The following is a 16,330-nucleotide window of genomic DNA, read 5'->3' as shown; positions in this document are numbered from 1 at the left end:
TGAAAGAGGAAACCAACTAAAAATGCAATAATTGCTGATTATAAAAATATTGCTGAGATCAAAATTATTTTTATTTGATTGTCTAAGAATGCTTAGACAGCTTACACCTTCTGTCAGCGTTGTAATGTGCCCACCACCCAGAAGAGAGCACTGCTTTTCATCCTAAGGCGGAGCAAGATGTTACAGAAATAAAGATGGCAGGGCCATCCCTGAACAGGAAAGAGAAACGGTCCAAGTAGTGTTCGTTGTGGCATGGAAAATGCATCCTATGCAATCCTGTTTCAAAATATAAACACTTGACAAGCTCCTTAAGTTTCACCTTAATAACATTCATTCAGGTGGCTGCATGATGGAGCAGCATCAACTTCTTAACCAAAAATGACTGATGTGCTTCAAATGGAAGGATGCAATGACAGAAAAACGTAGGGCATTATGGCAGAAATTGTAACACAATTGAAAAAGACATGATGCCATTAAGCAAGGTTGATGGTGATGGTCTTCATGAGTTAATGGATTAAAACATTCCTCTGAGAGGATTCATAACTACCTGTTTAGAGGGGCACTACAACTGGAAGGTAGCAGAATTGGAAGCACGACTAACAGCACTAAGTGTCGTTCTCACAACTGATTGGACACTGTGCTGACAGCAGAGAATTATATCACAGTTTCTGTCTACTTCTTTGAGACGAGATGGCAAGTAAAATCTTTGTCTCCCCTCATGAACAGTGTGTGAACATCTCTCTGTTCATGGAGAATTAAGTGTTTCACATATTTAAGCTTTCTATTCAGCAACCTAAGAGATTCATGTCTTATATTTTATAAATATGTTTAATTTATTAATGTGAGAAAATCATAAATTTCTCTTTATTCAGTCAACATGTCATAAAACTGACAAAAAAATGGTAAAATCCTTCTTTTTGAAATTCAGCATTTTATGAAAAATTTAGCTCTTTATTTTATGGAAAGACAATCAACCCTCTTAATATAACATAAAACTTAGGTTTATATAAAATGGTCACTTATCATATAACTATTAGTCCGTCAATAAGATCAGTCAATTTTAAATTAACTCATAAATCAATAACTTGCATCCCTAAAACCAACATGGCATGTATCAGTTTAAGTTCAAAATGGCAGAAACAGAAGAGGTAGAATTTCTGCATTGATGGGATGGAATGGTGGTCAGTACCAAACATCCCATGGTGCACCTCTCCATTTCATACCTGCAAAAGCACCAGCAGCCTTTAGTAAACAATATGTTTTCATTCAGCTTTGTTAGTGCGCGAACACTTTGGGTGCAAACAGACTTAGAACAAAAACACATTTTGTGTAAAATTTGCTCATCTGCATCATTTTACAACAAAACAAATCTGTGCAACTTGCAATACAGAATGCTTTGTAAGCATCGTTCAGTCAGGCTTCCATGCTCACCATGGTACTGAGACTGCTGGCAAGCAATTTTTTCACAATAGCAAAAAAATTGGCTGAAACACCGACTTCCAAAAAGAAAAAAAAAGGAATAAGGCCTAGCAAATTTTAGGAATTGGGAGAACAATTTTTCTACGAGTTTTGTCAGCACGTGGTTGACTGGTGGAGCAAGCATACACATGACAACCACTTCTAGTGAAGAGTAACATCAGAATGATGAATTAGCACCAAGTTAGTGAGAACCAGTTTTTTTAACATTTAAATAAATTGAGATTAGAGTTTTTTGAGTGCTTTCTTGCTACGTATGCCGTATCAGATATTTTCTGAGGAAAAAAAATAAACATTGCTCACTTTTTGGGTAAAACAGTGCAAACTGAGATATGCAGGAATGGGAGCTAAACAGAAAAATCCTGACATGCAAAATATTTCAATAAAGATGTCAAGGAAAGAGTTAGGAAATAAAGATTAATAAAGCTATTGATAATTATGAATGTCTGCATAATGATTTAATGTTTGCAGGAATTTTGTATGTGAGTTCAACTGGAAGATTTTATTTTATTCAATTGTAAAAAAAAACATGAGATTCTTTGTTTTGGAAAAAAACATTGAAATGCTTTTAAACACCTTATAAAATGATTCAATGTTCGGGTTGAACAACAGCCTTGTTATATTTGTGAAACCTGAATAACAGCACGTGGATAAATTAGGCTATTGAATTATTGGACTCTTTTCATTCACTCAATAATTACATATTTTTTGGTTTAATAAATATGGTTAGAACTGAATAAGTGTATTTCGTAAAATAATGGATTTCACAGCTTAAAACTACATGAGGGCTGCAGAGGTTTGTTGTCTGTAACACACAGATACAGGAGACTCCAGTGTCCTAAATATTCCTTTTTAATTTTTTAACATTTAAATGTACTAACATTTATTATATTTTGGGAAGATTTTTTAATGATTAAATGGTGTTCATTTATCATTAGATTCAGTACACGATAATTAAAATGTAAATGTAAAATGGGTAGGTTAGAATTTATACTATTAACACATTATTGTTACTAAAATAATCATATAAATTTAGTGAGGTTGCAATACGTAGTAGGCTCTCTCACTACATGTGAACATGGACCTATCGCAGCGATCACACTGCATTTCCTGACACCCTAATTGATAAAACTGGAAAACTTAAAACTATCTGAAATAATGACAATAACAAAAAGTAATAGTTTGAACTAAAATTAAATTTAAAATAATATCATAGTCTAGCATTTTTGAGAATCAAATACATTGCCTATTGTTTAACAAGCGCCTCAGCTTGAACAGGGCTTTGTTTCGCTCATTCAATATGTATTCATGCATCCCTAAAACTTAAGTCAAGGATAAAACAGTTCATCTGCAAAAGTGAATATAAATATGATCACAATAACAATTTTCAACCTTGAACTAAAAATCAGATTGAGAACCTCCATGTAGAAAAACAAGTAAATATTGTTTCACAAAACAATTAACTTTTTTTTTCTCTCTCAGCAGACCTTGTGGATGCTCAGCATTTCATTTTGGGCTTTTTAAAAAATTATATATATATATATATATATATATATATATATATATATATATATATATATATATATACACACACACACACACACACACGCACCCCCCCACACACATATATATATGAACAAAAAGTGATTTCATTTTCATTTTCTTTACCATGAAATTGTGAATCAGTAAAATTAACATTTAAGTAATGACAAATATTGTACATTTTATGAAAGTAAAATAAATGGCCATCTTTAGGCCAATTAATGTGCATCTTACATAAACATATACTGCTTAGTTGCTCTAGTACCAAATATTGCCACTAGGAGGAACCTCACACTGTCCAAAGCACTGGAATTAGAGGAGGAAATTAGAGGTGTGTCTGCTGATTATCTGTGAGGGCTGAACAAAATTCTGAAAGAGGATGATTGTGTGTGATTTATAGAAGAACATAACTACTTGTCTGTGTCTAATACCAGACAAGTAATGTCTAATACTAGGCACATGCAAGAGATGGGCTTTGCAGCAAACTAAAACGTTCTGGTTGTTTCCACTGTGTTTAATTTATTCAAATAAATAATCATCAATGTATTGCTTCTATGGCCAGGCACAAGCTAAGCACATTTCAAATTGTCTGTTTTCATAAGCGTACAAATTTTCAAGGATTTTGATTTGTAAATATATCCTGTATACAATCTTTATCAAGTTGTTTATTTCAATGGCTGACTTTGAATAATTCACTATCCTCTTGAAACTGCAGTCTGTATACAGTATGCATCAGGGATGTTTTCAGAAATATTCTTATAAATTCATTTCAGTTTAATTTACACACACACACACACACACAAAGAAAAAGGAGAGCCCTACGCACTGAATATCCCAACAGGGATCATACAGATTAAATGAGTCTTTTCAATCATCCTTGACAGAAACCTCAGAATCTGCATCTGTAGTACATGAATGTTCAGAAATGCAGAAGAAAATGTCAATTATATGTAAAATGTACTCAACTTTCTGCTTTTAACACTCTTTAATAAAAGAAAAGTATTCATCTTTAACATATAAGAACTCCTTTTTGTAGTATTCTGCCAATATGCAAGATCCAGTACAGCTATGCAGGCAATCTTATCATGAAAGAAATGCAGATGCATGTAAACCACTTTGTTTTTTTAAACACTTGAGACTATCTTAAGCACTTTCACCTACTCAAAAAAAACCCCAACAACAATTACTTAGAACAGAAACAAAATACTGATAACAGAAAAAAAATACAATAAAAGTCCATAAATGTTCAGATGTTAAACTTCAACTTATTTTGTCTTATGTTCATCTCACATAAAAATTGTATCATTTTTGATTTTCAGAAATCTTAAAACCCAAAATGATATAAATTATGATGATAATTTTTAAATAATTAAACAGAAGAAAGGAATCAAATAAAGATGGCGAGCCGGGATTTACATTCCAAGATTTCAATTCCCAAAAAACTAAAGCAGATTTGTTTTCTCCTTTTGCTTTTGTCATATGGACAACTACAGCATAAGACGACTCAAATGGTTTACATATCTGGTAGAAAAACAAAAGCTAACATTTTACATTAACCAGAAGAATTCAAAGTATCTAAAAAAGCTATGTTTTTTCATAACATTTCTTGTCCCTATTTTCCAACGTGTGTGCACATCAAGACTATTTTCTTTGCTTGAATTTGTTTCCAGTCATTTCTAGACGTTCATGTGAAGCTTTCACAATAGTTGCTGCAATGCAAAAATGTAAACCTAAGAAAGATGGGAAGACGAAACAGTGCTTATTTTTAAATGTAGCAGTACTCGTCGTTGTGTAGTTACAAAACGTGTTGAAAAAAGGGCTCAGCCTCTAAGAACTCTGCCGTGTACCAATCCTGTGACAGAACAAAAATTGCATTTCGGAGCAGCCAGCTGTAGCAGTCAAATTTCAAACAGCAAAGGCGACGTGTGTTGAGATTCTTGGTAAGGTTTATTTTAAAATTTGCATTATGATGTAAACAGAAAGCTAGCATTCCATTTTAAAACCCAATCGGGGACTTATGTAAGAAAAACAAAACAGGACAGACCTGCTTAAGTTGTTGGGGTGAAGAACAAAAAAGAAAGGGCGCCACAGCTTGGAGCCACTTGGAGTGGTCCGAGGCGATAACACAGACAACTGAGGAGCAGATGGAAAATCCTGGGACATGCGCTAAAGGTTAAATCGGGTCACAATGTAGAATGTACTGGGGATTTAATAAAAAAAACAAAGGATGATGACAGTGTACAATATACCACATTCCAATATACCACATTCAAATTAAATGCAATAAAAAGCATACATGCTTTTTGTAAGGAAAATAGCTAAATCTGTAACATACTGTTATCTACTCCTAATTTCTGCATATTATTTGTTTGTTCATTTTAGGAAGCTTATTAGCCATTTAAATTACCCATGGTTCAGACTAAGTACAATTTCCAATATTGGTTTCAATGTAATGAGAAAGAAAGCTTACTGCCAATCTGATATTCAAAGATATGTCAAAAATTTATTGCTAGATATACAAAACCAAATTACAGTTTGTCTGACAAACCTTGTGAAGATTAAGATTGGAAAACAAAAACATCATTACATTGCTTTATCATATTTAGCTCTGAAGACAGCATGTATTCCCCTCAATCTGGTGTCAATGAAAAGACGGTCAGACTGCTGTGTAAAGCCGTCTTCAGTAAAACTTCTTCATGGGGTTATGGTCAGGACTCTGTGGACAGCAGTCCACGAATCAAATTAATTTTCTTTTCAGAACTATGACTGAATTATGAGATGCCTTCTTAAAAACATAAAAATGTTTAGATTTTACAAGCTGCAACTTATTATTAGTGTCCACCGTAATGAACAATACATTTGTTAAAGATTTGAAAAATAAATGTATCTTCTTTCACGAAACGTTAATATTGGAAAGAAAAATGTAGAAAAACTGAACCTTTAATTTGAGTACATTTAATCTGTGTTGATTGCTTTTTTCACAATTTTTCTACACCTGACAGCCAACTGAAGCTAAATTTTGTCTTTCTAAATTGAATTCATACTGTTTTAATATGAACAGTGTCTAGGAGCTTTGTAAATTGTAATCCATGTATCCACACACATACCCAATACATATATTATATATTCTCTCCACAGGTTTCACATAAGTTTAATTCCTTCCCTTCATGGATGCAGAGCTAAAAAATCTGGGGAGTTTCCTTTAGCTAACTGAACAGAGTATCTAATTGCTTAATAACAACACATAACCTAACTGTGAGTATAACAGAATAAAAAGCTGTAGTGGATTAATTTTGTTTCAGCGATCTGCTTCTGAACAAATTGTGAGAAAGGTCAAACATTGTGTTTCTACTAAATTTCAAGTAAAGATTCAAACACACTCACTGGCACAAATGTGGTCCTCTAATGCAGCGCTGCGCTGCTTTTATCACGCTCTTCAAGGTGAATGATCCCTGGTTAAAGTGTAAATGATGCACAAATCTCTCTTTCACTTCAAACACACACAGGAAGAAGTCGGTAAATGCTCAGTTTAAAAATTGTAATTAGTTAAAACAAAGCAACAAATTAAAAAGAATACAGAAGCATTACAAATACCAAACCACTATATTACTAACAAAACTGTAAACAAACCCAGGCACAGAGACACGTACACACTGAGAGCTTTACAGTCTGATGGGGACAGAGGTCATGGAGTAGGAGATAGGACTGTACATATACAGCGATTCCAACTGGAAGCAAATGTACAATTGTAGGAAAAAAGGGCTGCTTAAATTGAATGCCTTTTGGGTTTTTTAGTGTGCACAGGTAAATAAGACATGTTGTGAAGCATTTTATAGCACACAAAAAATTAACAGGCAATAATACATCTCTGTGGGCCCTTTTCTGATTTATGCAGATGTTGATTTCTAATGTTAGGCTTTTTTTTTTAAAATTCTCACTTGATAATTACTTGCATAAAGTCTGTACATGATTTTTTTTTTCTTTTTTCTTCTTTTGGACCACATTAGGGAAAATACATAGTAAGGAAGGTAAAAAAAAACAAAATGTAGTATTATAACTATGTATTCTCTTAAAAATATTTAGAGAAAATTAACACCAGCACCCACACGCACATCACACACACATCACACACTCGACACACACTTGACACAGGATCAGGTTACAAAGAATTATCTTCCTGTCACAAATCAACAAAAGCAAGTTACTTATATGATTACACAAAGCTCCTCATTTACATAAAACTAAACAGAAGAAGGTACCATACATTAATTTATCATTTCCTTATAAATCACGCTATGCTACTCAGAAAGACTCAATACATTACAACAAAACCAATGTTAAAATTGCATCTGTGTTTAACATGTATTTAGATTTATAAAAAAATAAAAGTCACTGATTTCCAGTTTTACGTGTTAGATTATTCACTCATTCATTCATTTAAATTTGTTGGTTCATTTTTTTTTGCCTGTTTCAAATATTTTATGTCTGAATAAATATGTTTGAATATGTCACCAGTTTAGTAAGAAAAATGGTCAAGTTGATAATTGTCTAATTTCTATCAACGCAGCAAAAATAGCAGCAGTCTTACTTTGCAGAAGCAAAAAAGTTGTATTAAATTCCCGAAGCAAGTGTGGAACAATTACCATATTTTGTGTGACAACAAGGACACAGGTCTAAAACACACACTTTCCATACACACTATGTTAAGAAATCCTGTATGGCAGAACATGCAAACTAACTTTACTGTGTGCAGAACATCCAGAAATATCCTGTGGGCAGGTCAGTCAACTGTGAAGTGAAAATAATGACCACGGACCACATTAGGGAAAATACACAGTAAGGAAGGTAAAAAAACCAAAAAATCAGCTGAACTATTCTGTGAATAGCTGCATATTTGCAGGTGCAGGGAGGAAAGGAATACACAACTGGGAGTGAGCAGTAATGGTACTGCGCTCTCATTTGAGTGACTGAAACACTTTTAGGGTTCAGTGCAAAGGATACCAGGACATCTATTGGCATAAACTGCAAACTGCATCTAACAAATCAATCTCCGACCTCATCTGACCTCTGGCCTTATCTCACACATTTAAAAACTATTAATCCTACTGACATCTTTCAAATGCATTATTGTTTATTTCTGTAGCATTTATCATAAAGGCAACATTAAAATGTGGAAAAAGAATATGCACGGAAAAGAAACCTGTCTGTTTTATTTTAGTTAGGGCGAGATGAATGCTACAAACATATCAACCTGGGAAATACAATTTTTATTCAAACTTAAAGTAAATGGGTGAGAAAAAGTTTGAACTCCTATCTTTGGTTCTGTTTAAGATTTTCTGAACCCCAATGTGATGTGGAAACATGGCCATGAATTGAGCACTGCCAAATCTGGGGACTTTTCAAGTCTGATTTTACAAAACATACTGAAGAAAAACTATTTGAAAAAAAAAAACTGGCCTGGTACAGAAAAATATCTATTTGTACAGCATGAGCAGAGAAAAAAACATTAATAGCAAAAAAAAAAAAAAAAAAAAAGCAGTCAAAAGAGCTGAAAATGTTCTTTTAAAAGCAAGTAAGAAATGCAGTTTCGGCAAGAAGCTTTTCATATACGAAGGCATCTGATAAAGGTAAATTGATTCTCTTTATTTTGTTTTTACAGTTGATATATATTGTATCGCTCAGAATTCATTATTAGCCCACTGAACTATAAAAATAAATCAGCTGAAGTAAAGTTGGCTTTATTATGATATACCTAGATTTAAAATAATAATAATAATAAATTAACAAATGATGCAATATCATTGAACTATAAAATGGATGCTAAAGGTGATAACTGAATTATTAGATAGCACCCCTTAATTGGGCATTTTTTGAAGTGTCTATTTTATTTTCACCACTTCACACTGAACCAATCCAGACACGAATGCAACTTGAAACACATGCAAAATTCCCAATGACCACATTATCTCATTTTTAGTTGCTTAAAAGTGGGCCGCAGGAGCCATTTCACCGTTTTTCATCATTCGTGTGAAGTAAAGAGGTAAACAACTGAACTTCCTCATGAATTCATCACTCACACTCATGGGGCAGATCAAACACAATCATAGGAACAATTAGGACTTTGGATTATTTGCATCAAAGTAAAAATCTGAAAAGCTACAAAGTCCTCAAGATTTCTTTCTGTCAAACACACCATAGTGAGTAACTAAGCATAAATGATGCCATTTCTAAGAGGGATGCACCTAAGTAAAAATAAAAACCCCTTTACCTAAAACCCCAGAGAAATGAGGGGTCTCTGGATAAAATACCAAATTGATGTTAGGAGAAGGTAAAGCAGCAGATCAATACAAAAATGTACATTTTCCATGAATAGTGCGGAAGGTATAGACTACACCATCTTTGAAAGTCAGGGGCAAATAGAGTAAGAGAGAAGGGATATGTGACATGCCAGCAGAGGCAAAGGCACTCAGAGTCTTTCATGCTGTTATACATTTTCTGTGGTTTGCCATTTTAACCTTCCACTCCTTCACACACCGTACTCACACACACAAAACCTCCAAGAACTTTCTCTCCTCAAAGTAAATGAAAACTGCTTTATTTTTACTGAGGCTTAATTTAAAATGACAATACCAACTGTGAAATATGCTTAGCTTTAATTTTGTTTTTGTGTCTGCTTTTTGTGACAAAAATAAATTGCGAGAGTCTTAGAGGAGGAGACTGAAGCAATGGACATAAGATTGGCATGCTTTCCATGCCAAAGTTTTAAAGTGGTTCTTGGTCGTAAAATCATTTAATTAAAATAAGACACCTAATTTCCAACATTTTGGGGGAAACTTCAGAGCACTTCAATCAAGAAATTGAAAAAAACAAACAAACAAAAAAACCTGAAAACTTTTGGAGGAGGCTCCGCTGTCTTTATTGCTCCTTACAATGTGGAACACGGTAAAACCTAAAAGGTCATAATTATGCTGACCACGTCACACGATTTCATTTTTCCTCCGGTGTTATGTCAACATCTGTGACCAAAGTATTTGGATGTTAAAGAACGGCAACTATCTTTCATGGAAAAAGGTAACGTGGGGTTAACTCTAAAGGATGCAATCGTAATTTAAATAAATAAGCCGCAATTACATCCTGGAAACTGTAATGTCAAATGGGCTTTCTTCTAGTTTTCTTTTCCCCCCCCCCCTCATGTGTATCAGTGCGCTCCTACCTGCCAGTTGGTGCGGGAGTCCTCCGACCACAGCCGCTTCTTCTATTCCACTTTTAAACACGAACCAACTCTCTCCACTTCAGCCAGCTGCCGTTTCTCTTAGCAGTTCAACAAAAGATTAACAAACAAACAAAAATACATAAATGAATAAAACCAAAATGAACATTGAGGAAAATCTCCGCGCTGGGTCGCCTTTTCCGCCACTTTTATTGCGCTTCTGGACACATTACTCTCAGCTAGGAAAAATGAAAAAAAGAAGAAAAAACGAGCACGCTCCTCTCTTCCATCATTGTTTTTAACTGTATCTATGTTTGTTTTAAAAACCAACGTCCAAGGCAGCGAGGCGCGCGCAGGTATAAGGACGCACGTGAACAAAGTGCCGCTTAGAAGGGCAGACGCACGGTTCGTCTGTCCAAGTGGCGATAAAACTAACATAGAGAAGACAGCTCTTCCATATTGTTTCTTCTCGGGACCAAGAAGGTGAAACCTCCTTTTTTATTTCCTCTGCTCCCTATTTTTCCTTCCAAAAAACCGGTCGCGCAGCACCTTCTGCACTTAGGCTTTCGCAGTACAAAGAGCAAAAGACTCAGAAGGCAGAAGGGGGAGAGTTAGAGCGCGAGCTGTGCTCGAAGTGAGAAACTACAGTGTCCTGTGTTCTGGCGCTCGCGCTCAACTGGGAGCCGGCGCGAGCTCTCCTCCTCCCGGTGAAGGATGATGATGCGCTGCGCGACTCGGTAACGGTGTGCTGGGGATCCCCTGCTGCGTCCAATCCTGACGTCTTAACCGGTGCGCGGTTGAGCGAGCGAGCGAGCGTGTTCGTGGATGGAGATGGTTGTAGGGTGGCTAAGGGGTCAGCAATGACTTTGAACTGTGAGCTCTGACTATGACAGGTGACGAAGGAGGTGCGAGCAGCAGATGCCAAAACTGTTTTGGCAGGTGTAGGTCAACATAGGTGTGCATACATAAATACACGCAAGCATACACACACACGCCCCCCCCCCCCCCCCCTATATATATATATTAGAAAACAACGATTTGGTTTTGTTTTTGCTTTTTTTGGAGGGAGGTGAGAGATAGAAGGTTTTGAATTAGAGTCAGAACATGAAATGATTTTATGACGCACGTACTAAGCCTTGAGGATTTGAACAGAATAAGGAAGAGAGCATTAGTGTGCACATGCAAAAAGATGAGGTATGTACACTGTCATGGAAAGTATGACAAAGCATTTTACACACACACACACACACCTATATATATATATATATATATATATATATACATATATATATATATATATATATATATACACACACAAGACTTTGTATATATGTGCGTGTGTAGTGCTATTTCATCCTGTTTGTGTACAAGCATATTATCAACCATGGACCATGGGTCAGCTTATTTGTGTGCAAACCTATGTAAACCCATTCACATGTTCTTTTAATTGAGTTATTTCATTATATGAGCAACTTTACTCTATTATTATTTATTTTTATAAATAAAACAGAATTGTGTTTCCATATTTTTGTGAATGTGTGTCTTTCATATTAGATGGTCAGTGAGTTGGTGGGTTATTTTTTATGTAGGCTTGTGAAATTTCCATGTGACACACATACGTTTGAGCTGTCATGGATTGAGATGGAAGTCTGAGTAAATAGAATTGTGCAAGGGTTTGCAGGTAATTATTCCGTTTGCACAACAAAAGCAGGAGGACAATAGGGCTGGTGCCCCACGTAACTCTGCGAGGGCTTAGCAGTTCAGAGGAATTTATGCTTAGTAGTTCTAGTGATAGAGATGGTAGCTCCAGAAAAACATTTCATAATGACATTGAAAAAATCAGAAATTTCTGATTATATAGTCCCAGACCAACAGAGTGGTGACTGGGTACACTGGATGAGGCTGAGAGTATTTTTGTTGATTGGAGATAGTAAAGTCAATAACATAGATAGCTATTTAGTGGTAAGTTGCAAGGTGTGAACAGAATTCCTCCTGAGATTCTAAAGGCTGTGGAAATGTTTTCCATGGAGCAGGATACCGTGGGGATCATAATAGTTTGATTCTTATTTCTACTAGTAGTTTTCTACTGTATACAGCGATATCTTGTTGCTGTCCAAACAAAGTAAGAATTGTGCCCGGGAGAGTTTGTTTCAAGTTTGTGTTTGACCAGGAATGTCCTTTTTCCACAACTCTGTTTGTGGTGTTTATGGCCAGTAGCAGTATAGCTCTGAAGATGAGGATCTTTGGCTTAAGAACCTCATCTTTGCTTTTTTGTGTGTGTATGATGCAGTTCTGTTGGCGTCTTCATGCTATGACCTTCAGCAGGCACTGGTGTGGTTCGCAGCCAGGTGTGAGGTGGTCAGGTTGAAAATCAGTTCCAAAAATCAGTTCCGCTTTTTCTTTCTGTCCTTTATTTAACCAGGTAAAACCCCATTAAAATCCAGATTTTATGTTCCAAAGGGATCTGGTCAGAAATCTGGATGCACAAAAGTAGAACAAATTAAAGCATATGCACAAGTTTAAAACAAATTCCAAAACAGTTTAAAAGCAATGACACAAATTTCTAGAAACATGTCGCATGTTTTTAAGAACCACTCAAAACAATTCCAATGAAATAAGATTAGATGTCTTTAATTCAGACTGACCCCTAAGTCTGAGGCTGTTATTCTCAACCAGGTGTACTGCTCCTTCAAGGTTGCGGTGAAGTTTTTGCCACAAGTATCTCAGTGTTTGCATCAAATCGGGTGCTGCTCCGCTCTGGCACAGTGAAGTAGAGCGGCACTATTGAGAGCGTTATCTGGGTTTCTCTCTTGGACCCGTTACCCCTGCAACTCGATTTTGGATATGCACATGGATGGATGGATGGATGGATGGAGAGATCTAAGCATTTTTCTGACTATCTCCATAACTCATGAAAATACTTCACAACATAGACAAATAAAATGGTCAACAAAAGTTAAAGTGCAAGAGCAAAAGTGTCACATTCCACTTCCACATAGAAGTGGAATGTGACAAAAGTAGATGCTTGGGTATGCAGTCAGACAGTAAATGAGCAAAGAGGCAAATTCAATGAGATCAAAAGAAGAAAAAACAATACACATAATGTTTTAATAACAAACACATTTCCATCCCTTATGTTTTGTTAGAACATAAACAGGGAAGTTGACTGTGTATAATGTTACCTAAGCCAAATCTTAGGTGGAAAAAAGTTTTCATCCATCCATTAGGTAAAGGTACCCAAATACTTTCTCATTTGGGGACAATCCGATATAGTCCAGTGCCAGTAGTGAGTTTTAATCCTTCAAATGAATACTGGGTCTACTAAGGCGCATGGAATGCATTATTAAAAAATGATCACACCACCTCCTCACATTTACATCAAGGGTTTGTCCAGTCACTTTACGAAGGAAGCTCATTTCAACTGTCTCTATTTGCGATCTCATTTTTCCCCACCGTTCATCTTTTCCCACATTCACATGACAGGTGAGGGTTAGATCTAGAACATACATTGCCTGGTAAAAAAAAAGAGAAAGGTTCACCCTTTTGCTCAGCTCTCTCTGCACCATGACAGGAGAGGAAGGTGTCCAAATCACTGCAAATGCTGTCACATTAATCCACCCCCTCTCATGAACAAGTTCTGTTCTTCTCTGCAGCCTCAGATTGGTTTTCCTCTATACTATGAAGTCTCTGGCAAAATAAACAGTTTGCAACCTCCTTAAAGCTCCTTTAAACAAACAGTTCAACCAACCCCTGGGTAAAATTGAACAAAAAATATCTTTGTATTATTTTCACAAATTCTCTTACACCTGTAAGAAGAATAAGCAATTATTATTAAATGCATTTAATTAGTTGTTACAAAACCTGAAAGCTTCTTTAGAGAAAGCAGGCAAGAAAGCTATAGGTACATACTATTTTATGACACTTCACTGCCTACTTTTCTTTTATTACCAACAAAACAATCTACTTGTGTATTTGTAAGGGTAGTTTATATATTCTTCTAAGAAATCTGTGCAACAAACAGAGCTGAGTGTATGTCCAACTTTTATTTGTTTTGCTTGTCCTCGTTAAATTATATGGAACAAGAAAAAGAGAGAATGGGAATTCTGGAACAGCATTAACTAATCATAATTACAATGCACATAATATGACCATAATAATATGACCACATATGTAGACCACAGTAAATACTTCTTTTGAAAGATATTTTGACATCTCCTGAAGTAATGTAATTATGCCATTTTGTACATCAAATGAACTTCTTAAAGCCCCCTTTCTTATTGTTGTTGTAATTGAAAATAATTCTTATTTGGTTTAAAGCGACTCACAGCGGAACAGTGGAGGGGCCGAAGAATCATATGTGGGTCTGAAGCCTAAATGTTCATATTATATATATATATATATCTATATAAAAGAGAGAGAGAAGGTGTAGAGGATACATTGTAGGCTTGCTTGCATTCCCTTATCCATGCACACACGTTTGCCCATGCCAACACTGAGGCACCCACTGACACGCCACAGACAGTCTTGCTGACACAATGACACTCTTCATCTAGGGACATTCTCTAAGGAAAATCATGCAAATTTATTCATCCTTTGGGTCAAAAGAAAGAAAACTTAAGGCAAAGAAAGATAAAAGAGTTAAAGTAAGAAAAAATGGGGGGAAAAAATCAGGGCAAGCTATCAAGAAAGTGTGAATGAAAAACTGAAAACAGAATAATAAAACAGCGACAAAAAACAAACAAACCGAAGGACAGGCAGAGGAGAAGGCTATTGTCAGGACTTTTGGCCAGAGAGGAGCTGTCTGTGTATGAATACTCAAGAGACACTTTGACACACACACATTCACGCACACCCCCACACCCACACACACACACACACAAAATGCACTCATGGCATGGCCTTTGGTCAGATGGTGTGCTTTGTAGCATAGAGCACAAGGACAGGTGTGTATTCAAGCAAAACCCTTCTCTGGGAGTCAGCGTGTGTCTTTGTGTGTGTGGTTATTATTCTACATGTGTGAGTTAAGAGTTAAAATTCAGGCAAAGAATTGGGTGGATTAATTAACAATGCTGACTACAAAGAAAAAAGAGAGGTTGTAAAAGTCTCACTAATAGAACCTCAAGTTTTAGTCATTCAAACTTTTTTAAAGGAATAGAAAATCGAATTAATGCTCACAACAAAAATGCACTCATGGCATTCCTCTGCAGCATAGTTGCTCATTTCATCAATGCAGATGCAAATAAATTTGGTAAAAAAAAAAAAAGTTATTTTTTTCCCCCTCAATTATTTAATGGAGTTCAGTTTCACATTTTCAAACTAATAATCTTCCAGCCTGTTTTTTGGTTCATTTATCCAGTGTGTTAAAAGAATCCCACGGCAATAAATAATTATTTTTAATCAATTTCTCCTCTGCAACTATTAGCTCTTGTACTGTAAATACTTTGTATGACCCTCTTACCAATAGGAGTGCACAAATGCTTCTCCTATAACATTTTATATAGTTGGAGCATATGAAAGAGAGATTTTTGACCGTTCCTCTCTTGTTCACTCAGACTCTGGGGTTCTCTCTGATGTTTTTGTCTTGTATATCTTTTGAAGAGTCAAACTATATTTTTAGGAGATCATGTCGTGTTGTGCATTCTAATAAGATTCCCAAGGTCTTTGAAAAAGAAGTAACACCTAGAATCACAAATCCTTCACCATATATAGTGGATATGAAGTGTTTTTTCTACATTTACAGCCTTAATTTTGTTAAAAAGTATTTTTCCTGACATGTCTCCCTAACAAATGGTTGGAATGTAGACAGCTTGTAATGGTTGCTATGGAGACTATGTGAGTCCAAGAGTCCACACTTTGCTGTGGTTCTCTAACAGTGAGCTCTGGACAAATTTTTACCTCCCATCACGCTCACTGTGCATGGTGGCAAGATAAATAGAGGTCTTCGAACCACCCGAGTGAAAAGGGGGCTAAAAGAGTGGACCTCTGTGTCATGCCATGTTTATACCCCAGGGGAAAAGAAAGTCATTGATTAATTTTGAGAAAGTTTCTGGAAACTCTGTTTAACTTTAGAAAGTGTGAAGTGGAAAAGAGACAGATACTTTA

The 16,330-nt window shown here is 35.7% G+C and overlaps 1 protein-coding gene across 10 annotated transcripts in view; it reads right to left on the bottom strand.

Annotated features, from left to right (window-relative positions):
- tenm3 (teneurin transmembrane protein 3) overlaps positions 1-10,924 on the bottom strand; it is a 404,304-nt gene extending 393,380 nt beyond the window's left edge. For 8 of the 10 annotated variants that reach the window (XM_032562226.1, XM_032562229.1, XM_032562231.1 and 5 more), the window contains exon 1: positions 10,232-10,923. The gene's annotated coding sequence lies outside the window, so the exon portion shown is untranslated. Of the gene's footprint in view, positions 1-10,231 lie in introns of all 10 variants that reach the window. The other 2 variants (XM_032562228.1, XM_032562235.1) reach the window with 2 other exon arrangements.
- Between the last annotated feature and the right edge of the window lie 5,406 nt (positions 10,925-16,330).

This window comes from Xiphophorus hellerii, chromosome 5 (genome assembly GCF_003331165.1).
Source record: "Xiphophorus hellerii strain 12219 chromosome 5, Xiphophorus_hellerii-4.1, whole genome shotgun sequence".
Classification (NCBI taxonomy): domain Eukaryota; kingdom Metazoa; phylum Chordata; class Actinopteri; order Cyprinodontiformes; family Poeciliidae; genus Xiphophorus; species Xiphophorus hellerii.
This window is presented reverse-complemented; position numbering and strand designations above follow the sequence as displayed.